Here is a 24,184-nt window from a genome sequence, read left to right as displayed (position 1 = left end):
TTCAGCACAAGGACTTGCGTAGGTGGGGGCAGAACACGAAGCACAAACAAATGCCCTGTAAGAGACTGGAGGAGAAGCTGCTTTGAATGTGCAGAGAGGAGCTTTCACCCTTTCTGAGGCTTTCTCAATGTAGCTGCAAAGCTGCTCTCCGACTTCCAGCCCTGTGAATTTCCACTCCAGCCTCGCTGTTTATAACCAGTACACAAAGCCCTTATCTCCCAAGCACAGCTTTAGATTATAGAGAGGGCACGCTGTCAAGAGAGACTGTCAAGGCTAATGAGCATAGGGTAAACCCAGAGCTGCAGCAAAAGGACACCTCTGGAGGAGCTGCTCGAGGTTTGCAGCACAGCCAGATGCACACTTCTATCTTTTTCCACTGTTTCTGGTTAGCTCCTATTGCACTGAAGCTACGGCTTGCCCACCGGATCTCCTCTGAATACCTAGGCAACGCTGAAAGCCATTGGAGCGCACAGGAATGCGGTGCTTGCTGTGCGCCCGGCGGGACGGGGAAGCGCTTCCATAGAAGGGAGGGGTGTGCCTCGCAAAATATTGTGGCCGTAAACTCTTCTTTTTTTGTTGCTGTTCCGTGTATAACTTTCTGTTATAGGGATAGCTGCGCTTTTAAGCATTCCAATTAAACAACCAGGGCAATTCACATTCTGGCGGGGAAATTTTGATGGCAAATGCAAGTGGCTCCTACAACCTACACGGGAACTTATAAAAGCCAGGTGCCTCCATGAAGAATACCGAGCTGCTTCCCAGTGAGGGAACATCATACTGAGGTGACACCCACGAATTCAACATGACTGCCTTCCACCCTATGTTTTGGCGTCACCAACCCAGAAACTGAGGTTTTCTGACAAAACTATTGTTCATTCTGAGAAAAAGCCTCCTAATCCTCTGTGCTCTAAGGTTATTGCTTCACAGCACAAATCAGGAAAGATACAGTTGGTAGAGTGGAAAAAAGATGAACTTTTTTGGAATAAATTGGTCCCTCATTACTATAAATGAAAGGCAGCTTAAGCCTGTTGAATGTGGAAATCACAAACATCCTGGTACATATTTTCCCATTCATATCATACATTCAGATAAATTGAAAGTGATCTTTTGTGTCATACTTCCCCTGCCTATCCAATGCAGTCATTTCCTCTAATAAACTTCCTAGCGCTTTGTGTGGTCAAGTGTTAGATGTCCCCAAGGAATGAAGTTTCCACCACTTCCTTGGAAGGCATTGCACATGTCTCTATCGAGGAGATTCCTTGGGATCAGTTCAGTGTTCCTTTTATTGGAGCACTCCCATTACTCCTGATTATTCCCTCACATACATCCTTAAGTAAATCTGTTAAGCATTTACTTTTTTCTAACATTAGTGACAGCTACCACATTCCCTCTTTGTCACCTTCTAGCTACTTCATTGAGAAAAAATTAGAAATGGCATATTCACAGACAACATCCCCCCTGTTTTTTTGGTTGCTGTTCTTGAATCCCCTCCAGCATACCTCTGTCTGCCTAGAAGTGCAATAGGCAGGACTCAGGACAATATTACACATGCTCTGCCTTCCCACATGTAAGAGGGTGCCTTCACACACATTGCCCACTTCTGCAGCTTAAGAAATACCATTTCCAATCAGCTAGCTGCTATCATTCCTAGATCTCCTCAACACAATTTATTCCTGCTGCATATTTGAGTTTCAAGTTGTTTTTCTCCAGTTTACATTTTTCCAAGTTGGAACTTGTATTGTTGTTTCCCAGACATTCTTTAATCTCTCTTGAATTGCTTCATATCACTTTCCTGTTTATAAGGGTGTTCACAGTCTTTCCCAGAGCAGCACTGATGTGTTTTTCACTTCACAAAAAAAAAAAAAAAAAAAAAAAAAAAAAAAAAAAAAAAAAAATTAGAATGTAATTGCACAAACCATCAGAACACTTACATATCTGCAGTGGAAGAGTACATTTACACAACACACAATACACAGCCCTAAGATATACCTCTATTCTCCCTCTATGGCTCTGCTTGTTTTCTAAAATCCAAACCATCACCAAAAAGGGTTCATGCAGTGTTTAAACAAATACACCACAAACACAAGATCACCCATGGATTTCACTGCAGTGCTGCTTACACTGTTTCACAGTGGAAAGCCACCACCATCACTAATTCCAACAGCACAAGGACACTCATGTTGGTAGAGCTCATTCCCAAAAATTTACAATACCAACTTTAGGGATAAAGCTTGTGTGTCCCCTGCAGAACAAGGTAAGTCAGCCTGACTTTGCTCCTGAGCCCTGTGCTCTGTGCTTACACACCTGCTCCACACTGTTGCCAGACCACCACACTCCCAGGCCTGGTGTTTCAGGCTGGCCTTGACTTCAGGGCTGAGATGACCATCTGGGGCTAATGTGAATGGGGATGGTGTGAATTCCTAACCTGACAGCAGGAGCTGAGACTCTCCAAAGGAGGGGTGATGTGTGGCTGCACAGAGAGAGCCTGCACAGTGACTTCAACAGCATCTGTCTGTGTGTGCAGAGCTCTCTGCAGCACCAGTTGTGCAAAGCACTTGAGGCAAAATGAGAGCCGCTTGCCTTCCACCACTCCCACAATAAAAACCCCTGTTTTCATCTCTTAAAACATATAAACAACCTTAGTCATGTCACCTTCCTTTTGGGATCAGTACCTTGAGGTCTTCTCAGCACCTCTGCTGAAGGATGACACCAACTATCAAAGTGTTCAGTGAAGGAGATTGCATATCCAGGGTAGGAGCTGTGTATCAGGGAAGGAAATCTCTGCCTTTCTGGAGCACGAGCTTACCAATACAAATCCATCTGGCACATGTCAGCAGAGAACTCAGCCAGTTTGGCATGTCTTTGCTCAGCACCTTAACTTGTAGAAACCATGCTTCAGGATAATTATCTTGACACTAGATCTTAAAATCCTTACAACCCCACCTCAGTGGTTGCTGTCTGGCAGAGGCTGGGAAAGGTCCATGGATAATTTCAGAGTGACCCAAGAGAAGCAGCTCAATTTTAATGTTCACAGCAATACACTTCCAGTGGGAAAAATCTGGATATTCACCTCCTTACATTTAAATCACTGCCCAAAATAGAACTGTACTTGTATCATAGATGACAGTAAGAAATCCTAGGTAGGTGTGCAAAGTAAGAGTTTCAGAGTTAGCTGCTTTCCTAGCTGGCAGGCTATTTTTGCTGAGGAATTTTTGCTGCTTTGGCTTGCAGTAGGCAATTTGATGAGCACTCAGCAGGCCACTCATTTTTATCAGCTCCCAGGGTCTTGTCAATGTTGCATTGGCAATTATTCTTCAGAAAGAATCACAAAATAGTGTTGAGGGGTTTTGGAGTTTTTGTTTTGTTGGGGATTTTTTTGTGGAGAAAAAAGTATCTGTGAGAAATGTGTATTCCCTTCTGTTGTGCAAGTGTTGGACTGGGGAGGTTGGGTTTGCAAGAGGCTCTCTCCATGTGCTGTCTCATGGTGTGCCCAACAGGTTTTTAAAGGGAGATGGCTACTGCCAGCAATTTCAGAAATTACACCACTTTCAGTTTAGTTTCACAGGCACACTTTAGAAATGGATCCTAAGGATGTGAGATGATCAGGCAAGAGAAATAGGAGCCAGCTTTCTCCTTCTCTTTCCCCATGGCTACCCAAGCCCTCCTCAGGCTGCTGTCCTGTTGTTCCTGCTTTCACATTCTTTTCCTCTCAGTGATCTCTGCAGTGCCCTTGCTGGCTGAGGAGTTGATGGAGCAGCTTCAGTGTTTTCTCCCCAGAAGATGAATGTGCCATCCCACAGGGCCTGGGAAGCTATCCTTGCTGTTTGTGAAGCAGACATGCTCTTCTGAGGGACAGGTTTTATGCTGGAGGTAGTGGGGGTTGTTTGCTTATTTACTTTTTCTCTATCTTTCCCTCTTTTTTTCCATTTCTTGTTTATCTTTCCTTCCTTAAAACTGTCTCCCTTATCAGAGAAGGCCTCTAGCTCTGGAGTAGGTAACAACAGCTGAAGAGAAAAACGTTGTCCAGCAGGAAGAAGAAAACCAAATACAGACACCCAGCCTGGGACTTGGGCAGGACAGTACCTTTGGACTTTTGCTCCTGTGTTTGTTTGTTTGGTTCCACCCCCCCCCCTTTTTTTTTTGTTTTCCTTTTTTTCTTTTTTTTCCCTAGAGAAAACTTCCAGGAAATGTTTTGTTACTGCATGTGGTTGAAGCAACAACAGCTTGTACCCAGGCAAGCAGGCCTTCAGCAGTGCTGCAGTGCAGCATGGCTGGGGTCCCTCGGGCAGAGCACGCAGTACCACCTCCTGCTCAATGGCATCACTGCCTGCAGTGACTTCCAGGTGGCAGCCTGTCCTTGGAGGCCTCCTGTTCACACTCTGATCCAGCCCAACAGAGCCCAGCTTCTGACAGGACCACAGCACAGGGACACATGGGCCTGCAGGCAAATTATCACACCAGAGGCTGTGATATGACAGGGCCGGGAGTTAACCCAAGCACCAGGCCTGCCTTGGGTGCAGCTCTGTGTCATCAGAATTAATAAACTGTCATGTAACAGGGCTGGCACCTAAAGGGGATCATTCCCACCTCCCTCACATCCACACAAGGCAAATCAAAGCAGCCTGCTGTGGTGATGCCCATCTGCCAGCCTACCTGCCACAGGCAGCGTGGAGACCAGCAGCACAACCAAGTGCGAACCAGGAGACCAAGGCTACACCAAAATGGAAGACAGCACATTAACAATGCAGCACTGATCTTCATGAGCTGCTGTTGCTGCTGGTTTATAGAGCCAGCACAATTAATTTATCCATGCTGCCTTCATTTTATTGTTATTAATTGTTACGAGGTTTTTTTTGGCAGGGATGGAGAAGCTTGTCTGATTAAAAATAGCTTTGGGGACGGCAGCTGGCAGAGTCACAATGAGAGAAGGATCCAGCTCCAGATCTTTCTTCAAAGAACATGTTCCTAGCAAGCAATTGTGTGCAATCAAGTGCAGAGATAAACACTAGCACTTCCCAAGGTGTAGCTCAAGGCTCTGATCCTGACAGTCACTGCTGGCAAACATTCAGAAGGGTCAAAGACCTGCTTAAGTCTTTGTAGACTTTCTGGTAGGACCAGGGTCCTACTACTTTGCAAGGATGGAGAGCAGAGTATTCTACAGAGACCTAGCTGCCTGGGCATGGTGGGATTTCAGCTGCACAAAATACATCATAACAGTTTCAAAAATATGCAGCCTTAAGGGCTGAGAATCTGGTTTCATGCATGTGCATCTTCATTCTGTGGATGGTGCTTCTGGAGAGCCCTTGTCCACATGCTCCAAGCAGCTTGCACAGCTTTCTCACTTTTCAATCTGTATTAAGTAGATTTCCACAAATGGAAAAATAAGCAGGATGCTGAAGAATGAACACTGTAAGGGAAAAGTGAGTGTGGTGAGAACTACACTTCCCAGATTTTTTATGCCAACTGACAGTTTAACTGCAGATCCTTACTACCCATTTCCAGTACACATCAGACACAAATATGAGCTTGTCTCTATGTCGTGCACAGTTTGATTTTCTCTGCCTGAGCTACCAGTGTGGTGCTGCAAGAATGGCTTGTAAACACTTTGAGTGAGCCAGTGTTTCAGCTACAGGAAAGCTGTGCTGGTAGGCTCTGGCTGATGGAATCCAAGATCCTTGCTGCAGGACTGAGCAAGCCAGCTTTCCAGTATCTAAATGCTCACCCCAACATCCAGCTCTACTCCCAGCCAAGCCAGAGAACAGCAGGACTTCTGGAGAGTTGCCTTCATCCATAACCTTTGAACTCCTCATGAAGGACTCTGCTACTTCCACTACTCACTGGGTCTCTGAAGAATTTGCTTCTTTTGGCTCTTGGGCATGTGAAAATCATGTTATGCAGCCCCACAGATCAGGAGAGATGGTCCACCTTTAATATGTTGTTTTCTAATGCATTTTTGTGCTCACTTCCAGGAAAGTTTTGGCAATCTGTGAACTTCACTCTTTGGAAAACATCTCACATTATGTCATTAGGTGAAAATGGCCGCTGAAACAATCAAAGTGCTTGCCCACATATCCTATTTGCAGGAGGAAAGTGCTATGCTGCATCTTTTTGTTGTTTTGTTTTGTTTTGCTTTGTTGTTTTGTTTTTTTCCACTCCAGCATGTATGAAGAAAACATGTGAAACTGTTAGAATTTATATAGGCAGATCTGACAGCCTTTTGAATTATAGTTGAACTGTACACAAGCATTGAACTTCTGAGCTTGCTTCCTGAATACGCACTCGGCAATCAGACCAAGTTTTAGCAGCTCCCACAGAAAGCACGGCTGCCGTGGTGACAACAGGCGGGCGCTCGCTGCTGTAAACCAAAAACCAATGCAGCGACGCGGAAATCAATAACCCACAGCAATTTATCATTGCTGAAGTTCCGGCCCCGTCTTTTGATTTTTTTTTTTTTTTTTTTTTTTAAACTGTTTTCTTCCTTTGTCGCTGTAGCACGTTCGCTCAGGACTGCCTGGACTAAAGGCTGCAGCACATCGTGCCCGGGAGAGCTGAGCCCCGAGTCAGGGCAGAGAGTGCCACCTACTGAATCACTAATTTTCCATCATCAGCGCTTACTCGCCCACCCCGCTTCCCCCACCCCGCCCCCAGCTTCCTCCAGGGCCTGGGATACACTTCCAAAAAATACAAAAGAGCAGGAAAGAGGATTTAAGTTGTTTATAAGGCCATCACCCCTATTTTAGCAGGCAAAACCTGGGGGGCGGGAAGGGGAAGAAGGGGATTTGTTTTCCACGTTTTTGGTCTGCCTTAAGTAGAAAGATACACAAAGAGGGAGAAAAAGTCCCTGCTTGAAAAGCATTTCCTTTTAAATGGCATGATATGCCTTTAAGGGGTAGGTAGTAGGCAATGATCCATCTTCACCACATACAGGCTTGCCTTGTTCTTCCATTTCTGGCTGAGTGATAAAACGTTAAATGTCATTTCCTGTATCAGTGGTTAACCACTAGATGCTGGATCAGAGATTTACCAGAAGTGCAATATTCAAAAGTGGACCTGCTGCTTTCAATAACCCTTTCTTGCACCCTGTGGGAACCATTTAACCTTTGAGAGAGAGGAGAAGAGAAAAAGCATAAAGGGAAAAACAAAACAAAAATACTCTGGATTTTAGTAGGGAGAAAATTCTTGAGCTTGTGTCAGTGGCTCACACTTCATACAGGCAGTCATAGGGATAAATTCTTCCCAGTCCCAACAGCAAAGCTTGTGAGGAAGGGAAGCAACTGGGCTGTTCCTGAGTCCATGGTTCTACTGCAGCAGCTGGAGATCAGGCACTGGGGGATGCGGCTGTTTGTTTTGCACTGATTTCCTTCCACTAAAAGCCATCATATCTAGCAAACAGATCAACACAGGAATCTAAAACATGTACTCCCTACCAGTCCTTACTTTCTTTTACCAACCTTACACTTTACATTGCAGAGGAGAGCAGTTTATCTGCCCAGGTTGTATTCATTTTATTACCATCATCACAGTCAGTTTTGGGGTTGCAGGGGCGAAAAATAATTTTGGGAAGAGCAGCTGGAAGAGTTAGGAGCAGATAAGGAAATCTCAGTTGAGGCTGCATTTCTGAAAGCTAAATTTTGAACATGTGGTTGTGCAATTGCCTGTGCAAATAGAGGGTTATTTTCCTAATTACATCATATTTGTAAAGCACTTAGAAAATGAAATGGCTAAGTACACATCAAGAAATACCAGTTGGAGAAAGTCATGGCCAAATAGTGATGGACAAGAATATAGAAATAATAGCAGCAGGTGTTTGGGCATATACCTGATGACCAAACTGCCTGTGCATGGCTCTTGGCTGCAACAGCATCCCTTGCTTGATGCTCCAGCCCCTGAATCTCTGCTTTCAAAGGGCTCAAACAAATTGCCTCAGCTGGAGAACACCCTTGTTCAGGGTGGGGAACGGCTCTGCCTTTGCTGTGTGCACGTACCTTGCATGACACAGCCCTTGGCCCTGAAGGCAGCCTGCAGGGAGTATTGCAATTGAAATAATAAATAGTAATAACTTCAGAGTTGAGGTACCTCACTCCTTTCTACCTCCGCCAACAGGAAACCCCCACATTTATTCTGTCATTCCTATTTACTCATTTGCACGGCAGCAGCACCCAGCTGACTCAGTCATGAACCTGACCCCAGCCACGGTAGGTGCTGTGCAAACATTCTGTGGTCACACAGTCCCTCCCTGGCAGGGCTGATACTCTCAGACATGAAAGGGAAACACTCCCAGCATCCCAGGCCAGGCACAGCTTGACCACAGGTACCCGTGCCCTACGTGGAGTTTAGTTCCTGCAGCAGACTCAAGGAGGCAAAAGCAATTGTACCAATTGGATCCTGGACTGTCCAGGCAAACAAGGGCAGAGCATAGTGTTTGCATAGCACAGCTCATGTTGCTGCCACAAAAAAAGCTGAGTGCAGGGAGGAGAATTCTGTGCCGCTCAGGGAAGACCTGAGATAGTGGAAGATCCAAGAAGATTCCCCCAAAAGGCAGTGTTTTTATTCCTCACTCCAAAAGTAACAGGAAATCTCCAGATTACTCATCCTTTCCCAGGAACCCTGGCTGGAAAAAAAATCCAGGGGCCTTACTGTTTTCCTAGACACACACACACACACACACAGACAAAGGAGCCCTGCAAAGACCTTAACACCAGCTGTGCCTGCCCTTGACAGAACTTCCTGAATCCACCCCCGGTCATACCCTCGCTTGCCAAGCAATGCAAGTATTCGAGAGGCCACCTCAATTCTGCAGTGCCTGGTGTAAAAATCCGCATCAAACCCAAGCAGTAAAGGCTGTGACTCACAGAAACTCGGCAGCCAGAAGTCTTGTCAGGCAGGCCAAGCTTTTATATAGCAGGAGGTCACTGGAACACACTCTGGCTCACCTCTCTCATAGATCAAAAGAGTGTAACTGCTTAGAAACAACTCCTGCTTGCCTTCCCTTTTTAAAGTCCAGTGCTAAGAAGCTGGTTCCTAGCAGGCAGAGAACAGGATGACACAGATACGGTATTTCAGGGAAAGAAAATGTAGTTTTGTCTCAGCAATTGCTGAAATTTACAACACAAATGAATTCTGCTGTGTAACTCAGAAGCTGTAGCCAAGAGAAACTTGAGTCAGAAGACCTGATTTCAGTTCCTGCCTCTGCTACTGACCCACTGTTTGATCTTGGGTTAGTCACTTAACTGCCCCTGGAAATAAAGACTTCCTTTGATGACTACTGCTTGGGAACAGCATGGACATTGTCAAGGACATGGAAGGGCTAGGTGACATCTGCAGTGGAGGCACAGACTGGCCTGTTGCTGCAAGGCCTGTGTGAAAGATGGGTGGTGAGGGAGAAGTAAGGTAGAAACCAGAGCTTGCATAGCTTTTGAGGTGTTAAAAAAAGAATTCACAAAATGGGGACATCTCTCCCCTCCCCATACATTGGGAACATGGAATTTCCAGGCTTCCAGTATGCAGCACAAGCAAGACAAACCTCATCAGAGAGCCAGGAGATGACTTGCTTGTCATACTCCAAGGGTCAAATCTCTAACCACATCAGCAATCCCACACATTCAGGAACTGTGAATCAGGGCTTCAGAAACTGCAAGTCTGACTTCAACTTCCCAAAGTTTCCAAAGCATGCCTTTGCTCACAGTTTCTTTTTTTATATGAGTACACAGATTATTTTCCATATTTAATTGACTTCAGAAGCTGGAACTAATGATCTGTTTGTCAGCATGTAACGCTCAGGACAGTATGGCCACCCCCTTCCTGTTCATATTTGAAAAGCTTTTTCTGTTCCTCTGTAGTTCTGTAATAGACCACACCTACTGCACAGAGGGAATAACTTCTGACTAAAGACTAAGAAGAGACATAATCTCTTGAGAATTGTATTTTTTTTTTTTTTTAATTTCAGGTCTGTTTTATACCTCAGAATTGTGCTGATTTTAAATCAGTTCATGGCAGACCAAAGGCCCCCAGATTCATTAAACAATGCCAAATCAAAGGTCTCAATTTCAAGAACCAGGAGTGGTAAATTTAGCCCTCGACATCTACATCTTCATACATAACCTTTCAAGGTGGTCTCTCCACACAGTACACATCTCCAGGCTTCAGCTTCAAGCCTGGCTTCCCTCTCTGCTCATCAAAATGAACTACACAAATCCATCTCAGTGGTGAATATGGAGCTTCTGTCCCAAGTGTGTGTGTAGCAGCAGCTTAACTGAATTCTGACCCAGCCATACTTCTCCATGCTTTCACATTTGTCTTAGCAAATATCCCCTGACAGCTGCAGAAAGGGGTGGTGTTGCCATCTGAAGGCGTTGGGAGGCTGAGGCCAAGGAAACCAAGAGAAACACGAGGTGAGGCTGCCACACCTCTGGGGCTATCACAAGTAAACAACCCTTTGAGCTGGCTTTAAACAGGGAATAAAGGAGCACAAACCTGCCTCATCCAGAGGTTTTTTTTCCACAGATGTAGTCATAACAATCCCCACAGCAAAAGTAGGGAAAACCTGACAACATTGTATTTATTCATGAAGACTTGCATTGATGTCCTCCTGTAAGGCCTCAAGCTGAGCTGTAGTAGCTTTTTATCCAACAAAAAGTAGCAGTAGAAAGCAGCTTGGTGTGTGCCTTGTACCTTATGCACTACATGTAAAATTTACGCTTACATGTGACAAAAACCTTGAGAGCATAATATGGATGTAAAAGATCCATTTCCATGGTTAGACTTCCAGGAAGTCTAAAGTGTAGCCATGCTCACCCCTGAAATATAAATTCATTTATTGGTCAACAGTTTCTGATATATAGAGATTTTAGCATTGGAAGGTGACAGGTTTGGGTGTCTTGAGGTTATTAAACTAAGGGGCTGAAATGAGTGAGCAGCTGAGTTATGTTTGACAGTTTTTAATTTTTCAGAGGAAGGTGAAGATAGTGTTAAGGAGAAAAACACAGAGCTAGGGGGTTTTTTAAAGAAAAATGTCTTGCAGAACACTCAAAATTAAGAGTTGATACTTTCAGAGATTCTGAGAAATCTAATTTTCTGTGATACTCTCTATAAAGGGTAACATGAGTGGCATTTTTTCTTTTAAATCTAGATTCTTCTTTATTGATGCAGACCATACTTTGCAGCATGTCCATTCTTATCATTGTGCATGGATTCAACTAGTAGTTTGTAGAGCACTGCAGGCTGTGACCTAAGTAGACAAAAATGTGCTGAAATGTAAACTGTCATATTTGGTAGAGATGTAAGCAACTCTCTTAGGAGAATAGGCTGGAGAGGAGCCCCAGCTGAGAGGGGCCCTGAGCCCTGGGTGTCCCTGTTTGCAGAGAGGGTCAGAGCAGGACCAGGCTCTGCTCCAGGAGCCCAGCAATGGCACCAGAGCCACGGGCAGGGACTGAGCCCAGGGGGTTCCACTGACAGGAGCCACAACTTCTTCCCTGGGCAGTGTCCAGGCACTGAACAGATTGTCCTGAGAGGGTGTGGAGTCTCCTAACTGGGCATATTCCAGACCCCTCTGGACACAACCCTATGTCCTGTGCTCTGGGATGGCACTGCTGGAGCAGGGAGGTGGCACCAGCTGACACCACTGTGGTCTCTTCCAAATTGACCCATCCTGGGATTCTGTGGAGTTGTAACACAAGAGAATTACAGAGGTTACTACAATTTTGCAGAGAAACAGTTCCTTCCATTATAGTGCAAACCCTTAGGGTTACAAATCATGAACTGGCTTCAAATGCTAAAACACAAAAATAATTCTCATAATGCTTTTTTTTGAAGTTCATTTGCTACAATTACCAATTTGAAGATTTCCTCTTTAAGCACAAGAGTTATGAGTTTACATTAAAAATAAAGTGGTAGTTTAATTGGAACAACGATGTAATAGGGAGAAATCCCTAACTTTTCCAGTATGTAGCTCATATGAGACAACCACCAATACTTCGAAAGTAATGTTGCACACAAGAAAATCCTGAGATAATCTAGAAACAGAAGCCAGCAGTGCACTGCAAGAGATGGGCAAAGACTAATAAGAAGTAAGTTGGGAAAAACTGCTGGCAGAGTTTGGGAAAAGGAGCTGTACTGTGAGTGAAAAACTGAGAGCGTTTCACTGGCAGGGAATGTGAGGGTTCACAGTGAGCAAATGCCCAACCAAAGCAGAACATGGCACCACCATTCAAATATATTTCAGCAAGGATGACAGCTGTTAGGAGAGAAGTGAGGAGACGTTTGCATTCAGGTGAGGAAATGCAGGAAAAACCCAGAGAAGACTTGTGCAGAAGAGCAATAGAAGGATGTGGAGGGTGAAAGTGTCGGGTGCATGGCTGAAGACCCACTCTCCAAGAAGGCAATTTTCACTGAGTCAGGGATACCCCCTGAGTGATTACCTCCAGTGGAAGTCCCACCCCATGGCAGCAACCCTGGGAAGGCCAGAGGAACACTTCCTAGAAAGCAAGGAGCAGCAGATAAAATCCATTGGGCACTCAACTCCAGTGCTGTGTACCACCTCACTGAAAAGACTGGGAGGGACTCTGTGTGTAACCTGTGATGCAAACTCAGGCAGCTGAGCCTTGGGACCAATGAGAAAAATCTTTGGCAGAAGATCAGCTTGGGGAAGGAGAAAGAAAGGTAAATGACTACTTCTTTTCCCTGTTCCTGAAAACTACAATAGCTCATAGCTTATTACAAGAGTTAAAAAACTGTTTCATCCTGCTCCCTGACTCAAGCTGCTGTAAAATGCAATTATCTAGGATGCCTTTCTAGGTCTAGTGCTCTAAACTTGCCTTGGTAAGGCCAAGCATCTATTCCCTTATAAGGTTCATTTTGCAACTACCACTTCTTGCAATGCCTCTTCCAGCTGTTTTATTTCCCCCAAACTTTCCTTACTTCTTTCCAGCAAATAGGGTAAAGTCTCTCAAGTAGCTTTATTTCTCTAAATCCATCACTTATTCCCTCACAGACCTGAAATTATAAACAGCTGTCTAAAAAAGCACAATTGCTTCTAGAGCAACCAATGTTAAGGACTCCTGGAGAGGGTTATGACTGCAGCCTGTGTACAGGGAGAGGGACGGGGGTGCCGGAAACAAAGATCCTGTTGCAGTGTAGTTTCCCTCAGCCCGAACAATAGAGGCACATGTGGGATATACAGACAATTCCTTATAAAGAAAACGCTTCTCATTTTGCTCAGGAAGCTCCAGGAAACCAAAAGGGAATAAAAAACCCAGCAAAGCAGGTCCCCCACTGTGTACCCCAGGTATGTGTGACAGCAAGGAGAGTGACCCATGCAGAGGTCCAGGGAGCCTGCCAAGGAGTACATGCCTTGGGCAGTGAATCAGCCTCTTTGGTGTGGCCTGTGGGGCCGAGTGACTCCATCCAAAAATGAGGTGAGGGGAACAGGGTCACTGGCACCAAGCACCCTCACAGGAGCACCTGGCCACTGTCAGCTACTTGGGCAAGAAATGTTATTGCATTAACCCACATTAATTGCTCAGAAGTCAAGATTTTCCAGACTTACGCATGAGCAAGTAAAAGCACAAAAGTTATTTTTGTTAGCAGAAAATAAAAGTCAAAGTTACTTCCCTAAAAACTGTCAGGAACTTCCTGTGGAGAAACCCAACTGCTGAATGAGAAACAAGATTGACTGTTAGTGTGAATACTTTCAAGGTTTAACTTCTGCATAACTGTTTGCGTAAATGTATTAATTTAGACTCAAATTTTTCCTATTCAGTCACTGATGACTCTGGCCAAGCAAGACTCAGTGCTTCCAAACTGCCAATATCTAGGTGACCTCAATGTTCCTATTCACAAAACCACTGTCCACTCTGGTACTCCTACCTGCCCAACAAGAGCTTATCACTTGTAAGCATTTCAGCTTCCAAACAATTGTAACAAAATCAGCAGCTAACATCACCAAAAAAACCAAAGTCTGTTGTCTGCTTTCACTCTTTAAAAACTCTTTATATTTTTGGTCATGAGACAAAGCACTTAATCTTCTTCAAAAGGTATTCCCTAAATGAGAACCACTGTCTGGCATATAGATCTGTAGCAAAATATTTTTCTGAAACAAATGAGCAATCATTTATTTTGCATGCAGGCATGAATCTGCATGCAGATTTCACCAAAGATCCACCACAGTGCAACTACCTCATAATAAAGATGATTCCAGCCTTGGAACTTAGCACTGTCTGCAGAAGTGCTGTTTTCCTTCTGTTTAGATAGGCCATACAGTGTCTTGTGAAGAGAAGAAACATCTGTTTTTGTCCTAGAATGCAGTAACAAAGAGAGAACAAAAGTAATATCTTCACAAGAATTAACAGGGCACCTTTGCTCCCCATCTCTCTCTTTAAGGTCCATCTTTATTAGGGTCCATCTGTATTTTGCCACAGGAAGAGGAGAAGGGAAAGGGAAGGGGAAAAGGGCTCTCCATTTAATGGTGCAGCACTAGAAAAACAATCCAAGAATAGAATGGCCATATTTTAAAAACTGAGGATTTTGGGTTGTGATCATCCTTCTTCCTTCCTTCCTTCCTTCCTCCCTTCCTTCCTTCCTGTAAAAAGTGTCGTACTCCAGGGGTAAAAAACACCACCTTGTGAAGGCATATTGATACCACTACTGCCAGCTCCTCTACTTCCAGCTCACTGGGTAAGATCAGGAATGTCTAGGTGTGGAAGATTATGTCTCAACTACTTTCCTGTCAAGAGCCCTCAGGGTATCTTTTGACACAAGTTATCAGTACCAGTTTTAGTTGATAGGGACACTGTGTTCCCTCTGTGCCCACGCTGTTTGTTCCTGTGCCCAGGCCAAGTCCTCTGTTTCGCTTATGCAAGTGTTTGGAGCATGGAATTGATCCCACTGAAAACTAACTTCTCCTCCTCCCTGTCCTCCTGCACTTTTTGTTTTTTCTGGCTCTCATGTGGGTCAGATCACTGTGCAATCACACAAAGGGTGGTGCCAGCAAGTTGAGGGTGGGAAGCAAGGAAGGGGTTGCTTCTCTTGGTGGCAGCTGCAGCAGCAGCAGCTGGACTGACAGTGACACTAGAGCCACACACAGACCACAGCTCAAGAGTAGGAGAAAAAACATCGCCCATTGCTCACTCATGCTGGGGACATCCAGGCAAACACCCATCGGGTTCTGTACGGCAGAGGAAACTGTAACAATAACCACTTTAGAGTAAGATCAAAGTGTTTAAAAATAGACTGACAGAGGACACTTCACATGGCAGCACCCCACAAGCCTCCGACAGACAGGAGGGAAGACCACCCACAGTTGTGGGAGGAACTGGGAAAACCCCTCTGGACCTGCTCTGCTTCAAGGCTCATCTGCTGCACCATCCCACAAGGAAGGTCTTCAATATTTTGGTGATGGATCAGCTGCTCCAGCTGGGTTGAAACTGCCCCATGGAGGGTGAGAGGTGTGAGGAAGACTGACTTTGATCCAAGGAAATCTGTGGAGTAAGGCTTTAAACTAAAATCGGTAAGGAAACAGCAAAGCACAAGGCCTGAACAGATGAACAGACAGCAGGCAATGGCATCCACAACCACGGTGTGTGAGGCAGGAGCAGGGAGGCTGGAAAAGCTGCCCGTGGGCAGGCACACACATGAAACAAGGAGAGGTTTTCTTTCCCATGAAGAAAAAATAAAAACACCTGTTCCCTTTCTCTTGCAAAAAATTATTAACATCAAAGTCTGTCTCCCTAAAGCCGTTTCGGACTGATGAAGCCCAGTGTGAGAGGGAAATGCCACGGGTTTGTGTTCTCCAGACAGAGGACGGGATGGTGCTGGAAAAAGGAGGGTGTTTGGGGGATGTTGAGGAGGGGTGCAGGACTGCGAGACTCGGGGTAGATGTGCCTGGGTGGAACTGAAAAGCACCACTCCACACTGACGGGTGACCAACACCCCTGGAGCCTGCCTGCTCCCCAGAACTGCACTGTGCCATCGGGTATCCCTTACAGGAACCGCCTCGGTGGTGTCCCGGCTCTATCCACCCAGGTATCCGAGGGTGCCCAAGGGTATCCCGGGGGTATCCCGGGAGTATCCCGGGAGTATCCCGGAGATGTCCCAGCCGTATCCCAGGGGTATCCAAGCGGTATCCCGGAGGTGTCCCCGGGGTATCCCGGGATGTCCCGGCACTGTCCCGATCGCGCTTCCATGGCGCCACCTGGCGCCGCCGCGGGAAGGGGCGGCCTCGCCGGACGCCTCCCCCGAGTCAATTAAAATTTAAAAATTAATTAAAACAATATTTTGACATGTAATTAAAAAATACTAAAAATTAAACAAATCCTTGGCCTGAGTCCCGGATTTTGCTGAGTCTTCCTGACAGCCAGCTGTCAAAGCAGCGGTGTCCCTTGGTAACTGGTGGATTAAAGCACTTAAAAGTGATATTGGTCTTTCTAGGAATTTTCCCAGTAGAGTGACGTATCATGAAACACAGTGCTGTCACATGAGAGTGGGTAACAACCCGAGTCCATAGAGGAAAGCCCCAAAAAAGGAGATTATCTCCCATCCCAAAGCCTTATGGTGGAAACTGCACTGCTACCTCCTATGCCAGATCCTCAGGAACACCCATCAAGCCCTACTCGTGCAGCTGTGTTTGCAACACTGAAGTATTATGCACGTTATTATTCAGCTAAGAATTTTCTTTTCCTAAAACATGATTTTAAAGCCATGTGCCTAAAGCTTGGTATGTTTTTGGAGCCATCAGGACTCAGTTATGGAGCTTCCTAAACTGAATTCTAGGCTGCAGGTGAGACTTCAGTGGAGGAAACAAGGCATTAATTTCTGCCCGTGGTGGAACTCAAAAAACCACTCCAAATCTGGGGATGATGAGGACACTTGAAACTCCCATGTAAATAATTCATGGATTAATCTATCACCCTGTGATCTGCACAAGACTGGCCTTTACTACTCACTGTCCTACCAGTTTCTATGGAAAAGCAGGGTAACAGAGCTTATAAAGTAAGAATTTATTAAGAGAGAGGAACATCGGGTTGCTGGTCTGGGCTCCATCTTGTGAATGAAATATATATGCAAATATATATATATATATAGTAAGATACACTTGCAGGACAAGTATATTGCACCATTTTCTGGAGAAGCAATTGCTTCTTAAGTTGTCTCTGTGCTACTCCCTTCTGGCTTACAAAGACACATATGAAGGAAAAGAGAAGTGAAGGCATCAGTCCTTCATGACACCAAAATGTTAATTCACTCAGCACAGATTGATTCTGATTCTACTATAAAAATTTACAGATTTTCTCCTCTTATCAACATTTTTGACCAGCAGCCAAATGGTTAATGTTACATTTAAGCAATTGCTGGGCCTCCAGATCTGGTCTCTTCAAGGAATAAGGGCTGTTCACAATGCTCAAATCAATTTCTGCAACAGCTATTGAGTAAGATTGTGTGTGTGTGATTTTTTAACCAAAGGATAAATTATAACATGAAGTATCAATATTTAAGCAGACATCATCCTGTAATAAACATTATTTAAAATACAAAGTATTCTGTAATATAGTTATTGGCTAACTAAAAGTCTTAAAAATTCCAAATAGAAATCCAGTAAGATTCAAGCGTCACCTTCTATTAGACCAAGAGAAATACCTCAAGCAAAAAATCCCCTGAAGCATTTAGATACAATCAGTCTGTGAAAGGCTGTTAGGGTCAAAGGTTCAACCAAAGGTTTATTCCTTGTGCTGAAGGGAAAGTCTAAGTGTATCATATAATTGGTCAATTTGGCCTTGAAAACAGAGGTCCGTGAAACACCAAGGATCAGCAAGGGGAATGGGAAGAAACTTGGGGAACAAGGAAAGACAGGCCAGAAGCTGAGAGTCAAGCATTGCAAAAGCTCTCATGCCTCCAGCCCTGTGGCACAGGACTGGACAGTGATCATTAACAGCCCTCAAACAAGTGGTATAACCAGCTTTAGGGTCCATCCAGAAAGCTTGAAGAGGAGATAGGGCCAGAGGCAAGGTTATAGCACAGGCTCTGGGTCTTTCCAGAAGACAGGATGGCAGACAGGTACAGCTACAGCCCTCACTTTTCCACTCAGTCACTCCTGAGAGAAGTTGGGCTCTGCCTTTCCAGTACTTTGTGGGGAGCTGACAACAGCTCGGCCTCCTCTTCTCTAGACTAAACTCACCTGTCTCTCTCAGCCTCCCTTTCTAAGACATGAGCTCTAGGCTCGTCACTCTCTGGGAGCCTTCTGCTGGACCCTCTTCAACTTCCCCTCATCCTTCTGTGGACATTTTTTTCCAGGTGGGAGCCCAGCTGCACCAAAAACAGGAGGTAGAAGGAGCTTATCATGGTCTGCTTGCCAGCTCACAGTCAAGCAGGCATCCACTGTAACCCCAGTTCTTTTTAGCAAAATTACTCCTCAGCCAGTTGCTGATATGTGGGGCAATTCTGCCCCAGTGTGGAGCTTCACATGAGTTCTTACTTAAGTCTTTGTTGGTTCTTTCCTTGAGGATTTTGAGGTCTTTCTGGATGGAGGCTCTGGCATTTGTCTCTCCACTTTCCTTACTACAGTGTCACCTGCAGAGATGCTGAGGATGCACTCTGTGCCCTCCTCCCCATCACTGCTGAAGGTGTTGAACAGTATCAGTCCCAGTATTGGCTCCTGAGCTCCCCATTACCAGGGGTCAGGTGAGGGGCTGCTGACCACTGTCCTGTGAGTCTGGCAATTAAACCAGTTTCCCCAGCAGTCCTTTTGTTTTTTCCTCCTTTCCAAATGACAGAGCTGTAAGAGATGCTATAGGGAAACTTCACTGAAATCAGGATATCTCCCTGCCCTGCTCCTCAAACAGCCATTTCCTTAATACCCATTGCTGGCTTTATCTCAAACTAAGCATTGGCTCTTCTGTGACCAAGACTCCAAGCAATGTTTTTTTAAAGTAACTTCTCTTTTGTCAGAGCATGAAATGCATCTTGTAAATCTCCCTATCCTCCTCTACAATGGGATGATGCATCCCTGAATTCTCCAGAACTTCTCTAAAATCAGCCAGATTTCCTGAGCATCCTTCTGCTTCATGGCTGACTCCCAGGGTTCTGCCCTGAGACTTCCTGAGGGAAGAAAAAGCCACTCTACACTGACAACCATACAAAGTGCTGCTCACCTCTCCAGACTTCCTCCAGTTCCTGAGCAGAGGGCACAACAGGCAGCTGAGACTGGTCCTGCCTTGAGACATCACAACATAGTCCCTTACAGCCCTCAGGAGACTACAGCACTGGCTCTAGGACAAAATAAAGAATTAAGTTAGGTCCCATTTAGAATTTAACTGCCTCACCCTTGCTGGCAGTGCTACAGAGATCTCTGGGTAGTGCTAGAACTGTTTTTTCAGAGAAGAAGGGGAAATTCCCAATGAGTTTTGAGAGGAGAAGGGGATGAGAAATTGAATGGTTCGTGAACGTTGAGGGTGCATATATGGAGTTTGTGAGGGGATAATCAATTTTTTCCAGTCAAATTGCTGGTCACTTTATCTCCTAAAGTGGTAAAAGATGCTATTTGTCACACAGGCCTTGAGCTGTGATTGGGACTGGCAGGGACCTCTCAAGGTCCTTCATGACATCCTTCCTTCTGTCACAAATGGGCTGAATCTATCTTGTTACTGAAAACAAGTTTGCAAGGCAGAATCTCCAGGGCATGGGGCAAATGCTGCCATTAGAAAGCCATCATTGCCAGATTTCCTGGCATGGAAATGTCTGTTGGCAGAGGAAAGCAGCACTGGGAGTGAGCTTGGATGTGGGAAATGAGGTGTTCCTCCTCCTGAGATGAAGAAATGTAGTGGGTGATCTTACTCAGGCTGCAGCGACCAAGAGCTATTAACAAGCTGCTCTTTTCTCCCTGCTGTAATACAAGTGCAGAAATGAGTGTTCCCAGCTCCAGAATAGGGAGGTTGATCTTTAAAAACAAAAGGCACAGTGACTGTGGGGAAGGGGCTCAGTGTCTTTAAAGCCAGGCATGGAGGAAGCTACAAGTCATTACTTTATTTTTATGGCCATTATTAATTTCTGGATTGTTTAAAAGCATGCAGATGTTTGAAGGGCCTATTCAACCTTCACCAAATAAAATGCTCCTTTTTTTTGTCAGTGAATGCAAAATTTTCAGGAAAGGACAAGCATCCTTCTATGTGTATGGATGACATTCAGCACATGATAAGCATAACCTGAATATAAATGATTGGTATGAAAACTGGCAATAGCCTGACTTGGTTAATAGTGTTGTTCTGACTAACACATTCTAGACACAGAAAAACAATGCTTATTTAAAACCTAGGAGGTTTTTATAATAGATAAAGAATCCATTATAAAGCTAATCTCAGGCAGCTTTCAGAAAATCTCTTCAACATTTCCAGCAATTCTATTCAGTGAATTAAACTCAGTGCACATCTTTCTTAAGAAAAGTAAACAATAGCCCTCCAAAATTGTGCAACCCTACCAGAAACAGTGGCACCTGAAGATCCTAGGAGCTGTCAGATACATAGCAACAACAACAACAAAATCTTCTTACATATAGATGCACAGAGCTCTGTTAAAATAACTTGAAAGTCACTTTGAAATTCAGATAGTTCTCACCACATCTGTCAAGAGACTTCAGCACAGAAGTTGACTTACACCTGATATTCTACTAATTAAATCAAATAGAAAATCTTCTCCTAATAACTAATTAGGACCCTAATTTCTGTTTTCATTTTTTTGGGCACTCCTGGCTGCAAGCTGCTTCTGAAAGTGAGACTTTGTGCCTTGGATCCTCATGAATGTAAATACCCAGCATCATTTCCCAAAAACAAAACAAAACAAAGCAAAACAAAACAAACTCCCACCTTGATCTCCAGAGCATGTATCCCTCTGCACCTTGAATATGATAGTTCATTTATGTTGTACCAAAAGAGAAGCAACAACTAGGCACAGCACTTTTGGGCACAGAATGGGAATGGGGACAAATGGAAAGCAGAGTTGCAAAGTTGTGTGAATTTCTGTTATTTCAGTATCTTGTTTTCTCCCAGTTTTGGATGAATTGCTACAGACAATTTTCCTTGAATAAAATATTTTAGGACAAAGCAAAGGTAAGTGTTTTACCTAACTCCATTTCTGCATCTCTGAACATTGTCCCCAGCCAGAGGGGAGAGGTTGTTCCTTAGGCAACCAAATACAGGGTACAAAATGGGACCTAAACTACAACTCCCAAGAAGCAAAGCAGGACAGTTGTAATGTAATTTGATTTCAGTGTGATTGAAAACACATGTCTGAACATACCTCAGACCAAAGAGATAAAATATCACCATTTGGTCGGGGCAGGGTGAGAAAGATATTTCCTTTCAATTTCCTATCCCCTCAAAGAAGGATTTTTACAGTGTTTACCAATAGGGCTCCCCACAGGGCTCAACCAAGCCCACTGATCCACCCCCTTAAATTCATTTACAGAATGAAATCCCTCATGGTAGCAGGGAGTTTTGGAGATTTACAGCACCACAGGAGTGCTAAGTCTTATGTATAATGGAGTAACAAATGCCAGAGAAATAAGAAGATTGGAAACTCAGTGTCTCAGTTTCTTAGAGGAAAAGACTCTTATACACAAGGATGTTTGGTTTCAACTTAAATGGAAAAAAACAGCTTTTATTTTTGATCTTTAAAAAGGGTGGTAAGTATGAAAAGGATTGCTTAAAATGGATATTCCAAAATTCAGAAACCACGGTTCTTCCTGAAGAAGTCCAAAGATTTTATCCTACATTTTCCTTCAGGATATACCAGCTTAATTTCACATAAAATAATAAATTTATAATATTTTAATTATTGAGGCTTATAGATCTGCTATCAGTGTTATCCACCAAAGCTTCTTCCACTTGCTAGTAGCTATGCAAATCATGGCAGTTTAGCTCAGTGGGTGCCTCAAAGCACTATGGTGCCTTTAGCTCAAAGGGGGTCTTTTATTCTGATACAGTGTTTTTCTCCGACTGAAAATCTTTCTAAAATACTGCCTTTTTGGAGAATACCTGATTAAAGAATTTATTCCATTTGACCTGTGAGGAAAATTAACCAACCCAGACACCACCTGTGTCATCCTCTGAGCCTATTGATTCAATGGTTTCATTCAGCCCGTGATTTCTAGTTCCATGCTTCCCACTCAAAACCATTTTTTACATTCACAACCATCAGCTGCACCGTGTCAAGTTGTCTAGGAACACTGTATGCATTTTCTGCTTGACATTTGTGAAAGTTCTCTGCTCTACAAAGGGTAAAAACAAAACCCCATGTACGCTTACACAGTGACAAGTGCCAGGAGGGACTCTCAGCCCCTTTCGGTGCCTCAGTCTTCTCTGGAGCTCAGCCTGCGTTTCACTCGCTCAAACACCAGCTCGGGCCGGTGTTGCCAGGCAGAAGAGCCAAAAGCCCTTCACGCCGGGTCGGCCTCGTGGTTTTCCAGGAGAGCCCTCGGCTCGTCCCTGATGGGGTGAGAGTGCCCGGTTCATGGCCGAGGGAGGGCGGCTCTCCCGGGGCCCGCGGCCGCTTCCCCCACCGGGTGTCGCTGCCCGACGCCTTTTACCGGCCGGGGCCGGGGCCGGGTTGGGGCCGGGACAGAGCTGAGGCTGTGTTGGGGCTGCATTGGGCCTGGGCCGAGGCCGAGGCGGGGCAGTCCCGCAGTCCCACAACTCCACGGTCCCGCAGTCCCACAACCTCACAGTCCCCCAGCCCCGCAGTCTTCCTGCCCCGGCCGCCTCTCCCCGGTATCAGTGCGGGCCGAAGCCGCTGCCCCACAGCCCCGTCCCCCGTGAGCTCTCGCTGAGCAGCCCGACGGCCCGTGGTGAGTGCGGCAGCCGCTCTGCAGGGCAGGAGCTGCTGGCGCTTGTTGGCAGATGATGCGCGGGGGCACCGCTGACCCACCTGTGCCCAGCTAAGGAAGGCCCTTGGGAGCCCCGAGCACTGTTGTTGATGAGGATCAACCCTAATCCAAGCCTTTCCATCCCTCAAAAGAAGTTCTTTCCCTCTTTGATTTATTTTTCCCTCCTGGAAACAAGTATTTCCTCTCAGCAGAGCTCACAGTCTCTTCCCATTTTTAAGGGTAGTCTTCTTACACTTTTGGCTCAATACATATCATAAAAATCAACATAGAGAACCTAGTTTTAGTGTTAATGTGAGAAACCTCATGAAGAGTCTGAGAAGTCAAAGAGAAACCAAATGCAAACATCCTGGAAAGTGGGGAATTATACTGCCATTATTCAGAATATTTGCTCTTCTGTCTGTCCTCTTTCAGAAAGGCTATTTAAATATATTTTCCTTGTGAGACAAAGCAGTGGGATGAAAATAGATAAACACAATGAAACAAAAATAATTAAAGCATATTAAAAATTGTATTGTATTGTCTGTATCAGAGTTTCCCCTTTACATCCATCCTGCATACTCTGGGACAGTTTCCAGTTCTGTTTGTTTGAAAAAGCTACTGCCAAAAGGCAAGAAGGAGTCAGATCACACCTCCCAGTACACCCACATCCACCCAGGCTGGCTGTAACATGTTTATAAACATCTCTGTTCTTATATTGCTCCATGATGGACAAAGTCAGGTCCTTCCACCCAGAGGTTTTAGGAACCCAGAGCTGCAGTCAAGGAAGAAAGCTGGCTACAGCTTTTCCCACGTGCATCCAGGGCTGGCAGTTTGCAAACATGGGCTGACACACTATTCCCTAAATAACACCCGAGATTTAAAAGAATCACAGTGTTTTGTTTTGATTTAGAGTTATGGCCAAAGTGGCTATCTGGAGGGCATATTCTGAGGTGGAAGGTGGCAGAAGACCATGGAAGTGTTGGGTTGGGTGAGTGACTGTATATCAGAGGAGAACATTGCTCTGGAGGTAGTGATCCTGCCTCAATCAAATCCAATTAAATCGAATGAAATTAAACCAAATGAAAGTTATTCTTTGCCAATATATTTCAGAAGTTATGCAGGACTATAAATACATCTGTGGTTATAAGGTCAACACAAATGCCAAGTGGAAAATTGCCAATTTTTCCCTTTTTGTCATGATAAGACACAGAACAACCAGATAATCATTTCTATGGGAATAGGGTAGATTAAATGGGGCAGAGCTAACATTAGTTTGGTTTTTCTTAGTCTTCTCTCTTTCTGACTGGTTCTATAAAATACAGAACTTCACCTTCAAAGCTG

The 24,184-nt window shown here is 44.8% G+C and overlaps 1 long non-coding RNA gene across 1 annotated transcript; it reads right to left on the bottom strand.

Annotated features, from left to right (window-relative positions):
- Positions 1 to 1,636: 1,636 nt before the first annotated feature.
- LOC306801393 lies at positions 1,637 to 22,432 on the bottom strand. Its single transcript, XR_013774079.1, has 2 exons — positions 22,287 to 22,432; positions 1,637 to 1,846 (listed from the first exon to the last, which is right to left on the bottom strand). It is a non-coding gene; the product is annotated as an uncharacterized lncRNA (long non-coding RNA).
- Between the last annotated feature and the right edge of the window lie 1,752 nt (positions 22,433 to 24,184).

The sequence above is a fragment of the Erithacus rubecula genome (genome assembly GCF_903797595.1).
Source record: "Erithacus rubecula genome assembly, chromosome: 4".
Taxonomy (NCBI): Eukaryota; Metazoa; Chordata; class Aves; order Passeriformes; family Muscicapidae; genus Erithacus; species Erithacus rubecula.
The sequence above is the reverse complement of the archived record's forward strand: the minus strand, read 5'-3'. Positions and strand labels throughout refer to the sequence as shown.